The following is a 15,891-nucleotide window of genomic DNA, read 5'->3' on the forward strand; positions in this document are numbered from 1 at the left end:
ACCATACAATACTCAGATAAACATTGGGTGAAAAACCGCCAAACTGTGCCCTGATAAACAGAGCCCTATGGTGTCCAGAATATTGCTATGAATTTTGCTATCCGGGTAAGGGACAGAATGGGTTAAAAAAGAATAAGCATCGATAGACGGTCCCTGCGGTTCGAGAATTTGTGTGGGGGTCAGTGGCTTCAAATTACACCTGTAGTTAGTGAACGGTGTCCTCAAGGGAATAAGAAGGAGTCACCACTTCAGGTGAATTGGGACAGCAGGAGCTACCAGTATGACTGCTCGCTACTGCACAGCAATTAGGTAAACAGTACGGAGAACACAGCCTCCTAAGTGCTGCATTATTCTCACACAGTGATGCCTTCCTTCCTTTTATATATGGTTATATAGCAACGATATAGAAAATAGCTAAGCCAGCCTCACATCTGCAGCTAGCTCTTTCAGGACAACAGCCTTTTATCAGAGTAAAGCAGATGCAAACAGCTTTTCTTGGCGAAACCTCTGGGTGGGTACTGTTTCTATTATGGAGACCATTTAATATGCTTGATGATTATTGTAGGCTAGACAATGCTCGTCTTGTTATATGCAAATGATCATGTCTAACATCTGCTGGCATCAGATAGGTTTGGTAACGCTAATCTGAATGTCTTTCCCAGAAACCCATGGGAGTATGGCCTGGCCTACAATACAATGCACACATACTCAGCATGCTAGAGGCTCTCCATAATGAGACAGAGTACACCTTAGAAAACGCATATATATTGTTGAGACACACATCTGTGTATTAGGTGCTCTGCACACAAGGTGTGTGACCAGGTGTGGATTAATAGAATGCTTCGAGCAAAACTAGGAGAATAGGCCCCTCCCCAGCCAGGCCCAATTTAAAGGGGTTGACATTTTCTTTCCTTATTTGGGAAAATGGCCTCTTTGCAGCTCACCAAGCACAGCGCCCATTCTCTTGAGTGTTGTGGCCTCTTCTTAAGTGACGTCACGTTCACTGGTCACATGGCCTGTGTATCGGGCTGAGTTGCAATACCAAGTACAGCTGCTATACAATGTACTACACAACGAGGATAGGTCATCAATATGAAACACCTGGTAAACCCCTTAAAGTGGACCTCTAAAGGAAGGAATTAGGGGGATTAGTGGGTGACCATGAAGCGTGAGGATGTGGTGCTGAGAAGATACTTACTGTCAGCCACATTAGCTCTCATGGACCTACCTTCTTTGCCACCCCTGACAGTTCCTCCAACTCCCTATGGCAGCTCTCCCTGGCAGCCTGACAGTCTCTCTCTCTCAGAGGCCTGAATCTATGGCTGTCTGTGGCAGCTACAGGTAAGATGACCACACATGATATTACTGTCATACACCTGGATTCAGGGGAGAGGCCCCCAAACATCTGATGCACACGGACAGCTTTATATGCTGTCCCTGCTTCCCATATCCTTAATACACTCTCTGCTTTTAGGATCCACTCCAGATTACGGTTTCCCAAACTGCATCAGAAAACCTGACCGTGTAGCTGCACCCTGAGGTGTGTGTGGTCCGTAACAGACCCATACGTGAGAATATATCGGCCCGGGGCACCTCAGCTGTGAAAGTAGCCGGCTGCCATGCTGGGACTTGTAGCCTCACAACAGTTGCATATCACCTACATAAATGTACATTCCCCATAAACAACTGCTCCAGAGTCATCCTGAGTTACATCCTGTACTATACTCCAGAGCTGCACTCACTATTCTGCTGGTGCAGTCACTGTGTACATACATTACTTATCCTGTACTGATCCTGAGTTACATCCTGTATTATACTCCAGAGCTGCACTCACTATTCTGCTGGTGCAGTCACTGTGTACATACATTACTTATCCTGTACTGATCCTGAGTTACATCCTGTATTATACTCCAGAGCTGCACTCACTATTCTGCTGGTGGAGTCACTGTGTACATACATTACTTATCCTGTACTGATCCTGAGTTACATCCTGTATTATACTCCAGAGCTGCACTCACTATTCTGCTGGTGGAGTCACTGTGTAGATACATTACTTATCCTGTACTGACTCTGAGTTACATCCTGTACTATACTCCAGAGCTGCACTCACTATTCTGCTGGTGCAGTCACTGTGTACATACATTACATTACTTATCCTGTACTGACCCTGAGTTACATCTGTATTATACCCCAGAGCTGCACTCACTATTCTGCTGGTGCAGTCACTGTGCACATACATTACATATCCTGTACTGATCCTGAGTCACATCCTGTATTATACTCCAGAGCTGCACTCACTATTCTGCTGGTGCAGTCACTGTGTACATACATTACATTACTTATCCTGTACTGACCCTGAGTTACATCTGTATTATACCCCAGAGCTGCACTCACTATTCTGCTGGTGCAGTCACTGTGCACATACATTACATATCCTGTACTGATCCTGAGTCACATCCTGTATTATACTCCAGAGCTGCACTCACTATTCTGCTGGTGCAGTCACTGTGTACATACATTACTTATCCTGTACTGATCCTAAGTTACATCCTGTATTATACTCCAGAGCTGCACTCACTATTCTGCTGGTGCAGTCACTGTGTACATACATTACTTATCCTGTACTGATCCTGAGTTACATCCTGCATTATGCTCCAGAGCTGCACTCACTATTCTGCTTGTGTACAGTCATATAATGGGAGAAAGTAAAATGATCATATCTTCCTTTACGGCTCATGCACACGAACATATTTTTGATCCGCATCCGATCCGTGTTTTGTGTTGGTCGGATACAGACCCATTCACTTTGACGGGGCGGTGCACTGTCCGCATCTGTATGTTCGTTCTGCGGTACCTGCAAAAAATATAGAACATTTCCTATTCGTGTCTGCATTCCGGACAAGGGTAGAAATATTCTATTAGGGGTCGGACGTTCCGTTTGGCAAAACGTGGGACATACAAGGCCGGTATCCGTGTTTTGAGGAACAACAATTTGCAGACTGCAAAAGCAGCAATGGCGGTGTGCATGAGACCTTATAGACTATATGGCGGTGTGCATGAGACCTTATAGACTATATGGCGGTGTGCATGAGACCTTATAGACTATATGGCGGTGTGCATGAGACCTTATAGACTATATAGCGGTGTGCATGAGACCTTATAGACTATATGGCGGTGTGCATGAGACCTTATAGACTATATGGCGGTGTGCATGAGACCTTATAGACTATATAGCGGTGTGCATGAGACCTTATAGACTATATGGCGGTGTGCATGAGACCTTATAGACTATATAGCGGTGTGCATGAGACCTTATAGACTATATGGCGGTGTGCATGAGACCTTGTAGACTATATGGCGGTGTGCATGAGACCTTATAGACTATATGGCGGTGTACATGAGACCTTATAGACTATATGACGGTATGCATGAGACCTTATAGACTATATGGCGGTGTGCATGAGACCTTATAGACTATATGGCGGTGTGCATGAGACCTTATAGACTATATGACGGTGTGCATGAGACCTTACAGACTATATGGCGGTGTGCATGAGACCTTATAGACTATATGGCGGTGTGCATGAGACCTTATAGACTATATGACGGTGTGCATGAGACCTTACAGACTATATGGCGGTGTGCATGAGACCTTATAGACTATATGGTGGTGTGCATGAGACCTTATAGACTATATGGCCGTGTACATGAGACCTTATAGACTATATGGCGGTGTGCATGAGACCTTATAGACTATATGGCGGTGTGCATGAGACCTTATAGACTATATAGCGGTGTGCATGAGACCTTATAGACTATATGGCGGTGTGCATGAGACCTTATAGACTATATAGCGGTGTGCATGAGACCTTATAGACTATATGGCGGTGTGCATGAGACCTTGTAGACTATATGGCGGTGTGCATGAGACCTTATAGACTATATGGCGGTGTACATGAGACCTTATAGACTATATGACGGTATGCATGAGACCTTATAGACTATATGGCGGTGTGCATGAGACCTTATAGACTATATGGCGGTGTGCATGAGACCTTATAGACTATATGACGGTGTGCATGAGACCTTACAGACTATATGGCGGTGTGCATGAGACCTTATAGACTATATGGCGGTGTGCATGAGACCTTATAGACTATATGACGGTGTGCATGAGACCTTATAGACTATATGGCGGTGTGCATGAGACCTTATAGACTATATGGTGGTGTGCATGAGACCTTATAGACTATATGGCCGTGTACATGAGACCTTATAGACTATATGGCGGTGTGCATGAGACCTTATAGACTATATGGCGGTGTACATGAGACCTTATAGACTATATGACGGTATGCATGAGACCTTATAGACTATATGGCGGTGTGCATGAGACCTTATAGACTATCCCATTCTTTTCACCCATATATCAATCTCAATGAATGACCAAAAGAACACAAAGCCCCCGGGGTGCCCCTGCACACTCCACTGGGAGCTCGCAGATTGCCCTTTGAGATGTTAATGGTCCTGTGGACTCCCACTCTCCACAGAAACCATTCTTTAAATGCAGATAATCCCCATCATCCCAAAAGAAACACTCTTATCTGAAGCTCCCAAACCCTTTCCAAGATCAATGAGGGGACACAATGAGCTCCACACAATAACGGCCACAGACTGACCAAACAAAGAGATGAGGGGACCGGGCTCTAATGACCATCCGTGGTCACAGCTCTGGTCTCCCACTACATTACTGACGAGTGACACTGTCCCTTTAAATGGCTCAAAAGACTCAATAAACTGGACGTTAAATAAATAAAGAGATTGGGAGATGTGCAATCCATGCTAAAGGTCTGAGTGATGAGGACAGCTCGCCCCCTCCCCCTCCCCGCTGTGATCAGACTGAGGAGCCCGAGGAAACAATGTATCGGAGAAGGGTCACAACTGGGAATAAACCACAAATATCAACACTCATGTTTTCTGAGACTTCAGAGACGTCTTATCTAAACGAAATGCGTTACAGCTTCAATGGCTTTTGTTTCAAGATAACGCGATGAGTTCAGAGCTGGAGTGTTAACCCTGCGACATCTGTAATTAAAGGGGATGTTCACTTTCACCAACTTCTGTACAGATTTCAGCCGGTGACGGCTCATACAGCGTTATATCTACTGGACCATTGTACAAAACAAGCACTTTTACCTTCTCCCATAGATTGTAAGCTCTTGTGTCTCCTCTATCTCCTCATAGATTGTAAGCTCTTGTGTCTCCTCTATCTCCTCATAGACTGTAAGCTCTTGTGTCTCCTCTATCTCCTCATAGACTGTAAGCTCTTGTGTCTCCTCTATCTCCTCATAGACTGTAAGCTCTTGTGTCTCCTCTATCTCCTCATAGAGTGTAAGCTCTTGTGTCTCCCCCATCTCCTCATAGACTGTAAGCTCTTGTATCTCCTCTATCTCCTCATAGAGTGTAAGCTCTTGTGTCCCCCCCATCTCCTCATAGACTGTAAGCTCTTGTGTCTCCCCCATCTCCTCATAGACTGTAAGCTCTTGTGTCTCCTCTATCTCCTCATAGAGTGTAAGCTCTTGTGTCTCCCCCATCTCCTCATAGACTGTAAGCTCTTGTGTCTCCCCTATCTCCTCATAGAGTGTAAGCTCTTGTGTCTCCTCTATCTCCTCATAGACTGTAAGCTCTTGTGTCTCCCCCATCTCCTCATAGACTGTAAGCTCTTGTGTCCCCCCATCTCCTCATAGATTGTAAGCTCTTGTGTCACCTCTATCTCCTCATAGATTGTAAGCTCTTGTGTCCCCCCTATCTCCTCATAGATTGTAAGCTCTTGTGTCCCCCCTATCTCCTCATAGATTGTAAGCTCTTGTGTCTCCCCCATCTCCTCATAGAGTGTAAGCTCTTGTGTCTCCTCTATCTCCTCATAGATTGTAAGCTCTTGTGTCTCCCCTATCTCCTCATAGATTGTAAGCTCTTGTGTCTCCTCTATCTCCTCATAGAGTGTAAGCTCTTGTGTCTCCTCTATCTCCTCATAGACTGTAAGCTCTTGTATCTCCTCTATCTCCTCATAGATTGTAAGCTCTTGTGTCTCCTCTATCTCCTCATAGATTGTAAGCTCTTGTGTCTCCCTTATCTCCTCATAGATTGTAAGCTCTTGTGTCTCCCCTATCTCCTCATAGACTGTAAGCTCTTGTGTCTCCCCTATCTCCTCATAGACTGTAAGCTCTTGTGTCTCCTCTATCTCCTCATAGACTGTAAGCTCTTGTGTCTCCCTTATCTCCTCATAGATTGTAAGCTCTTGTGTCTCCCCTATCTCCTCATAGACTGTAAGCTCTTGTGTCTCCTCTATCTCCTCATAGAGTGTAAGCTCTTGTCACCCCTATCTCCTCATAGATTGTAAGCTCTTGTGTCTCCTCTATCTCCTCATAGATTGTAAGCTCTTGTGTCTCCTCTATCTCCTCATAGAGTGTAAGCTCTTGTATCTCCCCTATCTCCTCATAGATTGTAAGCTCTTGTGTCTCCTCCTATCTCCTCATAGAGTGTAAGCTCTTGTGTCTCCTCTATCTCCTCATAGATTGTAAGCTCTTGTGTCTCCTCTATCTCCTCATAGATTGTAAGCTCTTGTGTCTCCCCTATCTCCTCATAGAGAGTAAGCTCTTGTGTCTCCTCTATCTCCCCATAGAGTGTAAGCTCTTGTGTCTCCTCTATCTCCTCATAGATTGTAAGCTCTTGTGTCTCCTCTATCTCATCATAGATTGTAAGCTCTTGTGTCTCCTCTATCTCCTCATAGAGTGTAAGCTCTTGTATCTCCCCTATCTCCTCATAGATTGTAAGCTCTTGTGTCTCCTCTATCTCCTCATAGACTGTAAGCTGTTGTGTCTCCTCCTATCTCCTCATAGAGTGTAAGCTCTTGTGTCTCCTCTATCTGCCCATAGAGTGTAAGCTCTTGTGTCTCCCCTATCTCCTCATAGATTGTAAGCTCTTGTGTCACCCCTATCTCCTCATAGATTGTAAGCTCTTGTATCACCCCTATCTCCTCATAGAGTGTAAGCTCTCGTGTCTCCCCTATCTCATCATAGAGTGTAAGCTCTTGTCACCCCTATCTCCTCATAGAGTGTAAGCTCTTGTCACCCCTATCTCCTCATAGACTGTAAGCTCTTGTGTCTCCCCTATCTCCTCATAGACTGTAAGCTCTTGTATCTCCTCTATCTCCTCATAGAGTGCAAGCTCTTGTGTCACCCCTATCTCCTCATAGACTGTAAGCTCTTGTGTCTCCTCTATCTCCTCATAGATTGTAAGCTCTTGTGTCTCCCCCATCTCCTCATAGATTGTAAGCTCTTGTGTCTCCTCTATCTCCTCATAGAGTGTAAGCTCTCGTGTCTCCCCTATCTCCTCATAGAGTGTAAGCTCTCGTGTCTCCCCTATCTCCTCATAGACTGTAAGCTCTTGTGTCCCCCCCCCTATCTCCACAGACTGTAAGCTCTTGTGTCTCCCCATCTCCTCATAGACTGTAAGCTCTTGTGTCTCCCCTATCTCATCATAGAGTGTAAGCTCTTGTCACCCCTATCTCCTCATAGAGTGTAAGCTCTTGTGTCTCCTCTATCTCCTCATAGAGTGTAAGCTCTTGTCACCCCTATCTCCTCATAGATTGTAAGCTCTTGTGTCTCCTCTATCTCCTCATAGAGTGTAAGCTCTTGTGTCTCCTCTATCTCCTCATAGATTGTAAGCTCTTGTATCTCCTCTATCTCCTCATAGAGTGTAAGCTCTTGTGTCTCCTCTATCTCCTCATAGAGTGTAAGCTCTTGTATCTCCTCTATCTCCTCATAGAGTGTAAGCTCTTGTGTCTCCTCTATCTCCTCATAGATTGTAAGCTCTTGTATCTCCTCTATCTCCTCATAGAGTGTAAGCTCTTGTGTCTCCTCTATCTCCTCATAGAGTGTAAGCTCTTGTGTCTCCCCCTATCTCCTCATAGAGTGTAAGCTCTTGTCACCCCTATCTCCTCATAGATTGTAAGCTCTTGTGTCTCCTCTATCTCCTCTATCTCCTCATAGACTGTAAGCTCTTGTGTCTCCCCTATCTCCTCATAGAGTGTAAGCTCTTGTGTCTCCTCTATCTCCTCATAGAGTGTAAGCTCTTGTGTCTCCTCTATCTCATCATAGACTGTAAGCTCTTGTGTCTCCCCCATCTCCTCATAGACTGTAAGCTCTTGAGTCTCCCCTATCTCCTCATAGATTGTAAGCTCTTGTGTCTCCTCTATCTCCTCATAGACTGTAAGCTCTTGTGTCTCCTCTATCTCCTCATAGACTGTAAGCTCTTGTGTCTCCCCTATCTCCTCATAGACTGTAAGCTCTTGTGTCTCCCCCATCTCCTCATAGACTGTAAGCTCTTGAGTCTCCCCTATCTCCTCATAGATTGTAAGCTCTTGTGTCTCCTCTATCTCCTCATAGACTGTAAGCTCTTGTGTCTCCTCTATCTCCTCATAGACTGTAAGCTCTTGTGTCTCCTCTATCTCCTCATAGACTGTAAGCTCTTGTGTCTCCCCTATCTCCTCATAGACTGTAACCTCTTGTGTCTCCCTTATTTCCCCATAGATTGGAAGCTCTTGTGTCATTTTCCCTGCCAGGACAGAAACACGTAGTCCTACATGTTATAGGTAGATGGGTTGCCTAAGGCAAAAATGTTCACGGGCCCCAAGGCTAGACAAGTCTACCCTTGTTGGGTGCAAGAACACATCCAGGACTCTCCAAGGCGAAGGAATAGAAAGAGGCTGCAAAATGGGAAGGTTGCCCAAGATTTATGGACTGGAGACAGAAACCAGACACCATAAAGGAAGACTCCAGTTTGCCTATTACTTTGGGGTTCCTTGTCTTCTGTGTAGACCTCAGTCCACCCCTGACAGTATCTGCACCTGCATGTATGGGACGCTCTGGGGAACTAAACTTTTTATTTGTAGCATCGTCTCCTCAGTCACTTCCTCATTCTTTTCAGACAGATTTCACTGGTTTTCTCATAAAGTAGGCAAAAGATCAAGACAAACTTTCAAAACATTTTAGCTATTTTTGTTTGAGGCTGGTATCACGATGCGGCTCCACTGTGAGCCACAGGAAAAGTCCTACCAGGTGAAGGGTCCAAACAATAGCGAGTCCTTCCATGCCGCATTCCCCATAGATGGGCACCTTTTAATGTCTATTATCAAGCATATTGAGTAAATACCCACAGTGCAGGAAAAAAGTAAGTGAACCCTTAGATTACATAATCTGTAGATTTCCATTTGGCAGAAATCACCTCCACCGAATATTTACACAACATTGAGGAGCACTCCTCCCTACAGCTCTCCTTAAGTTCATCAATGTTCTTAGGGTGCCTGGCCGGCATGGTCTTCTTCAGGTCATGCCTCAGCATCTCCATAGAGTTAAGGTCAGGACTCTGGAGAAAAGTTAAATGGACCTGCGTCTTAATAACTTCTTCAAGGCCTAATTGGTAAAACGGGTGTCAATTAAAGGGATATTCTAGTTGTTTGAAATTAGTTCCTATCACAGGAGTCCTACTGCTGGGGCCCCCAATAATCATGACCATTCATTTTTATGAGAGTTCTGGAGATACCGGAGTGCTGTACTTGGTTATCTCTGGAGCTACCATAGAAATGAAAGCAGCAGCTATAAACATGGTTGACCGACCGCTGCAGGGGATACAGGGCCCAAGTTCTTCTGATCGGTGGAGGTCCCCGACCAATCTAATAGTTATCCCTATATCTTCTGGATAATGGATAACGTCACAGAACTGGAATACCCCTTTAAGGAGAGGAGATGACAGATGTCGACGTCAGAGGTGTTTTGCCCATTAAATAAAGGCACACAAAACCTGGTTACTGGCAAACCTGTTCTCAAGGAAGATTGGTTAGTGTGAGCCATGCCTCCATGCAGAGACCTCCGAAGACGTGTTGTGGAAGCCGGAAAGGGCTACAAGAGCTAAAGATCCGGGCGTCCATCAGGTCCCGATGGGACAAATTATCTATGGATGGGGAAAATATAGGACTGGACTACTCTCCCTAGGAGCCAGCGTCCTGCTCAGATCAATCCTGAAAGAGGCGAGAAGGAACCCAAGAGATCTACAAGTTGTCACTTACTTTTCCTCTCTGGACTGTGGATGATGACACAACACGAATGATACAACCCTGTTATTAGTTACATTGTGTTTCTTTATAATTCTGACTTTGATACAATTTATTTACTTACGTTCCTCCCACATATTCCGCAGCGTTCTACAGACATTATCATCTCAATTCCTGATTCTTGGGACCCCCCCGGTGCTCCAAGGCACCAGTCCTAACCACTGAGCCACCCTGCTGCCCACACAACCAGACCTCATCATATTAACCATCAGTGCAGATATCCAGGAGATTCCAGAGGGTTCACTTACTTTTTTCTTGCAACTGCATAGAGGGTTAAAAGGTACCAATGTAAAAAAAATATATATATTAGAAACAATATATCCGCCGTGACTAGTGTTGAGGGAATCGAACTTCACGAAGTGGACTTCGATCCGAATTTTAGGGAAAATTTGATTCGCCGCAAAGCCGAATTTCCTCTTGCTTTGTGGTAACAAATCGATTTTCCCTGAAATGGGGTAAAAAAAACATTCTTACCTCATCCACTTGTCGCCATCTTGATTGAAGATCCAGCGCGAAATCCCGTGAGCGGTGACGTATGACGTCATCACAGGCTGTGCGAGATTTCACGGTGGATCGTCAATCAAGTTGGTGGTGGACGGCTCTTCACAATCAAATGGAGGAGGTGAGTATGATTTTAATCATTTTTTTTTTTTTTACAGACTTAGATATTAAACTCAGGTGCAGCGATCAGCGGTGAATGCGGCATCTGAGGGGTACAATGACGGGGAAGGGGGGGGGGGGGGGCGGCGCACTCGCCGCTCCCTGCCATTGCACCCACTATTTAAAGAGAAACCTGCTCTGTGATAAAGTAATTCATCACAAAGTAATATTTTCGTAAAATTCGGCGAAGTAGTAAAAACGAATTTTCCACAGCTTCGCACTAGCCATGACCGCTCCTCCTGCTCACCCAGCTTTCCTGGAGTCCGACAGGAGGGAATATGATAGGACAGGAGTCCGCCTCGCCTGACGCTATATTTTCAGTTTTTATGTATTTCCCCCTTTAAATCTAACAGTGAAAAGAATAGAAAGAAAACACGGACTCACGGAGAAGAAGGAGCCGGGGAGTGGGTGACCCTGGTGTGGACATCGGCAGACGGGGGGCGCTGTCACATGGAGGGCGTCCAGCTGTCTCAGATACAGACTCAGCTCGCTCGGATACAGACTCAGCTCGCTCGGATACAGACGCAGCTCGCTCGGATACAGACTCAGCTCACTTGGATACAGATGGAGCTCGCTCGGATACAGATGCTGCTCGCTCGGATACAGATGCTGCTCGCTCGGATACAGACACTGCTCGCTCGGATACAGTCTCAGCTCGCTCGGATACAGACACTGCTCGCTCGGATACAGACACTGCTCGCTCGGATACAGACGCTGCTCGCTCGGATACAGTCTCAGCTTGCTCGGATACAGACGGAGCTCGCTCGGATACAGACGGAGCTCGCTCGGATACAGACGGAGCTCACTCAGATACAGACTCAGCTCGCTCGGATACAGTCTCAGCTCGCTCGGATACAGACGGAGCTCACTCAGATACAGACGGAGCTCACTCAGATACAGACTCAGCTTGCTCGGATACAGACTCAGCTTGCTCGGATACAGACGTAGCTCGCTTGGATACAGACGCAGCTCGCTCAGATACAGTCTCAGCTCGCTCGGATACAGACTCAGCTTGCTCGGATACAGACGGAGCTCACTCAGATACAGACGGAGCTCACTCAGATACAGACTCAGCTTGCTCGGATACAGACTCAGCTTGCTCTGATACAGACTTAGCTTGCTTGGATACAGACGGAGCTCGCTTGGATACAGACGCAGCTCGCTCAGATACAGTCTCAGCTCACTCGGATACAGACGGAGCTCGCTCGGATACAGACGGAGCACACTCAGATACAGACTCAGCTTGCTCGGATACAGACTCAGCTTGCTTGGATACAGACGGATCTCGCTTGGATACAGACGGATCTCACTCGGATACAGATGCAGCTCGCTCGGATACAGACTCAGCTCGCTCGGATACAGACGGAGCTCTGGCTTCTTCCTCACGGTTCTTTGTTCTTCTGTTTCCCAGTTATTCTGCTGACACTTTTCTATGACAGACGGAGGAAATACAGGAAGTTTTATTGGTCAGCAGCGAGGGAGCGTGTCCTGGGCGTCCTGTACATGGCTTTGAAAAAGTATTCACACCCCTCCTGTTACATTAAATGCTTCCTATTAGGCAAAATGACACAAAGTCTCTTATTCATAAGGACCCCAAGTGACCATCTGTGGGGCCCCCTTGTGATCAGAGGTGGACAGTGGGGGGACACAGGACGCATTGCGGACCCATTGACTTGAATGGAGCAATGGAACGTGATTTGCGGGCAATATTAGGACATGTTCTATCTTTCAACGGAACGGAAATACGGAAACAGAATGCATACGGAGTACATTCCGTTTTTTTTGCGGAACCAGTGAAATGAATGGTTCTGTATACGGACCGTATACGGAACGCAAAAAACAGTCCGTAAACGGAAAAAAAAACGGTCGTGTGAAGGAGGCCTGAGGCCTCCTGCACACCAACGTGTGCGCCCCATTGCCATATTGCGGACTGCATTTGCGGATCCGCAATACACAGGCGCCATTCCGTGGGCATTCCGCAATCACGGATGCGGACTCATTCACTTCAATGGGTCCGCAAATCTGGAGATGCAGAATGGTGCGGAACGGAAGCACGGAACGGAACCCTACGGAAGCACTGCGGAGTTTAATCCCGTACTTTCCTTTTTCACATGTCCTATCTTTTTGCAGAATGGCCGGATCGCGGACCCATTAAAGTGAATAGGTCCGCGATCCACTGCGGCTGCCCCGTGGATGGTGTTCGTGCATTGCGGCCTGCATTTTGCGGGACGCAGCACGGCCACGGGGCGCACACGTTTGTGTGCAGGAGGCCTAAAGGGGGACCCAGATCAGACCACATTCTCTGGAGTTCCCGTTCCCGCCATCCAGCATGTGGGGGGGGTCAATCCATAGCGCCACCTATTGACCAGTGCGATCATTACATTCACTGCGGCACCAGAGACAAATGACTGGACTGAGTATAATCAACTACAGTAAAATTCCAGTAATCTGGAATTGATGGCACCTGACAAGTGCCAGATGTAGAAGAGTCTGGATTATCACATCTCCATGTAAAATGTCACTTTATATTGTAGTCTTGTGCAGTAGATACAGTGTTATATAGTAGCAGATGCTGGATTATCGGATATTCTGTGCTATCAAATGCCAGATTATCAGATATTAGCAGATTACAGTTATCAAATATTCTGGATTATCAGATGCTGGATTATCAGATATTCTGGATTATCAGATGCTGGATTATCAGATATTCTGGATTATCAGATGCTGGATTATCAGATATTCTGGATTATCAGATACTGGATTATCAGATATTCTGGATTATCAAATGCCAGATTAAAGGGGTTTCACTTTAGCTATTCCGTTTGTGGAGGGGGATTGAGAGCGTTAAATTTGCGTCCTCCGCTCCCGACTCCCCGTTCACATACACGGGGGAGGAGTTTAGGCAAAAGTGCCGCAGTTACCCATAGCAACCAAATAGATAAAATCCAAATAACTTGGAATCTGATTGGTTGTTACGGACAACTGCTCCCATTTTCCTTTGATTAATATCCCCTTTTAGGTCTGATTATTCAAAATGGGGGATAAGCGGCTGCCAGACCCTCCAGTGGCCGCTTATCACTACATATCCATAAATGTAGACATTGGGGGTTACCGCTCATAATCGATTTTTTGTGCAATTTTTTTTATTGGGGCCTAAAAAAAAAAAAATGTAAACAATCACCCCCATCAGACACTGGGCTCCGACTGATAACTTTCCATGTGACGCCACCTTCCTCAGACATGACATGTACAGGACAACGCCCCCGCCCACAGGTTGTGTGTGGTACTGCAGCTCTGCTTCACTGACACCACCTGCAGTACCAGGCACGGCCTGTAACAGGAGTGGCGCTGTTTTAGAATAAATCTGCCTGGTTTTTCTAATTCTGTACGACTCCTGCAGCTTTTTTCGTAAATTCGGTGAGACCCTGCTAGGCCAGGCGTCTGTCTCATCGCAGCTCATTACGGGAAGGGGGGGATTGGAACTGGAACCCTGCATGGGGCCGCTGAGCACCAGGACCCGAGACAAAGGAATTATTCATAGACATATCCCTCTGAACGTGGTCCAGATCCCGCAGGTAACGGATCCGCCTCAGGAAACGGCAGAAAAAGAGAGGAAGAGGAGCAACAATAGCGGGGAAGAAGGGGTTAACGAAAATGCAACAAAAAGAGCACAATGTAAATAAATGCATTAACTCCTTAAAGTCCGGCCAGTTTTGAGTCCGCAGAATGCAGGAGTTTCTTTTTTCCTTGCTGCGTTTTCTACCACGTCTCTGTGAGGTGCGATTAACGCAGGACGAGTTGTGGACTTTGGGGTCTCCATTTTGGGGTTAATTATTGCTAAACTTGGAATTATTTTGGGAGGGAAGCGGAGGGCAAGCTGCTGCCGGCTCCACCTGTCATGTCTGTGAAAGGATCCTTACAGATTCCCTTAAAGGCCAAGCGTGGATCCGGAGGTGAGAGAAGACGTCCCCATGATAACACTTCCGGACACCAAGTCACCATCCACATCAATGTCCACACAAGGCGCCGCTGCTCCACAGGCGTGTACTAGGGAATCCATGATAGGGCCCCTTCAGCCTGCTGTGGGGGCCCCCCTGGACCTCTGTGCCTCTTGGGATGCCCCATGAGCCCTCAGGGACGGGTTAGACATTGATGTGGATGGTGAGATACAGAACATCCCCAACGCAGGAAGTGTTGTCAGAGGAGCAGAGAAGCAATGTGATGCAGACTTGACCACAGAGCTCACAATCTATTTTCTCTAAGTGATTTCATAAGAAGATATGGAAACAACTAGAACGGAAGGAGAAGTTACTGATTCCTGACAGATCAGATCCGTGTCCAGGAGCCTAACCCTGCGAGGTAAGAATGCTGCCCCCCGGATCACACTGACGGCCAGAGGGGTAAATATGAGCCCCCCCCCCCCCCCCCTCGGGGCCGGGAAGAAGGAAACTGGTGATTGCCCTTTAAATAGGAAAAAAACAGACGCAGAAGATGAGATGTCGCTGGTAATTACACCGCAGTCACGCCACGCTACATACGTGTGCCAGGAAATCTCAGCTACACGTGATGAAAGACGCCCCGGGAGATGGATAGATAGATAGATAATAGATAGATACATAGATAATAGATAGATAGATAATAGATAGATAGATATGAGATAGATAATAGATAGATAGATAGGAGATAGATAGATAGATAGATAGATATGAGATAGATAATAGATAGATAGATAATAGATAGATACATAGATAATAGATAGATAGATAATAGATAGATATGAGATAGATAATAGATAGATAATAGATAGATAATAGATAGATAGATAATAGATAGATAGGAGATAGGAGATAGATAGATAGATAGATAGATAGATAGATAGATATGAGATAGATAGATAGATAGATATGAGATAGATAGATAGATAGATAGATAGATAGATAGATAGATAGATAGATAGTAGATAGATAGATAGATTAGATAGATAGATAGATAGATAATAGGTAGATAGATAGATAGATAGATAATAGATAGATAGATATGAGATAGATAGATAGATAGAT

The 15,891-nt window shown here is 45.8% G+C and overlaps 1 protein-coding gene across 3 annotated transcripts in view; it reads right to left on the bottom strand.

Moving 5' to 3' along the window:
- SLCO2B1 (solute carrier organic anion transporter family member 2B1) overlaps positions 1-15,891 on the bottom strand; it is a 103,960-nt gene that overhangs the window by 80,137 nt on the left and 7,932 nt on the right. For 2 of the 3 annotated variants that reach the window (XM_044287037.1, XM_044287032.1), the window contains exon 1: positions 11,216-11,520. The exons of the other annotated variant lie outside the window; for it this stretch is intronic. The gene's annotated coding sequence lies outside the window, so the exon portion shown is untranslated. Of the gene's footprint in view, positions 1-11,215; positions 11,521-15,891 lie in introns of those variants that run through there. 3 annotated transcript variants of the gene reach the window in all.

Source organism: Bufo gargarizans, chromosome 3 (genome assembly GCF_014858855.1).
Source record: "Bufo gargarizans isolate SCDJY-AF-19 chromosome 3, ASM1485885v1, whole genome shotgun sequence".
NCBI classification, from domain to species: Eukaryota; Metazoa; Chordata; class Amphibia; order Anura; family Bufonidae; genus Bufo; species Bufo gargarizans.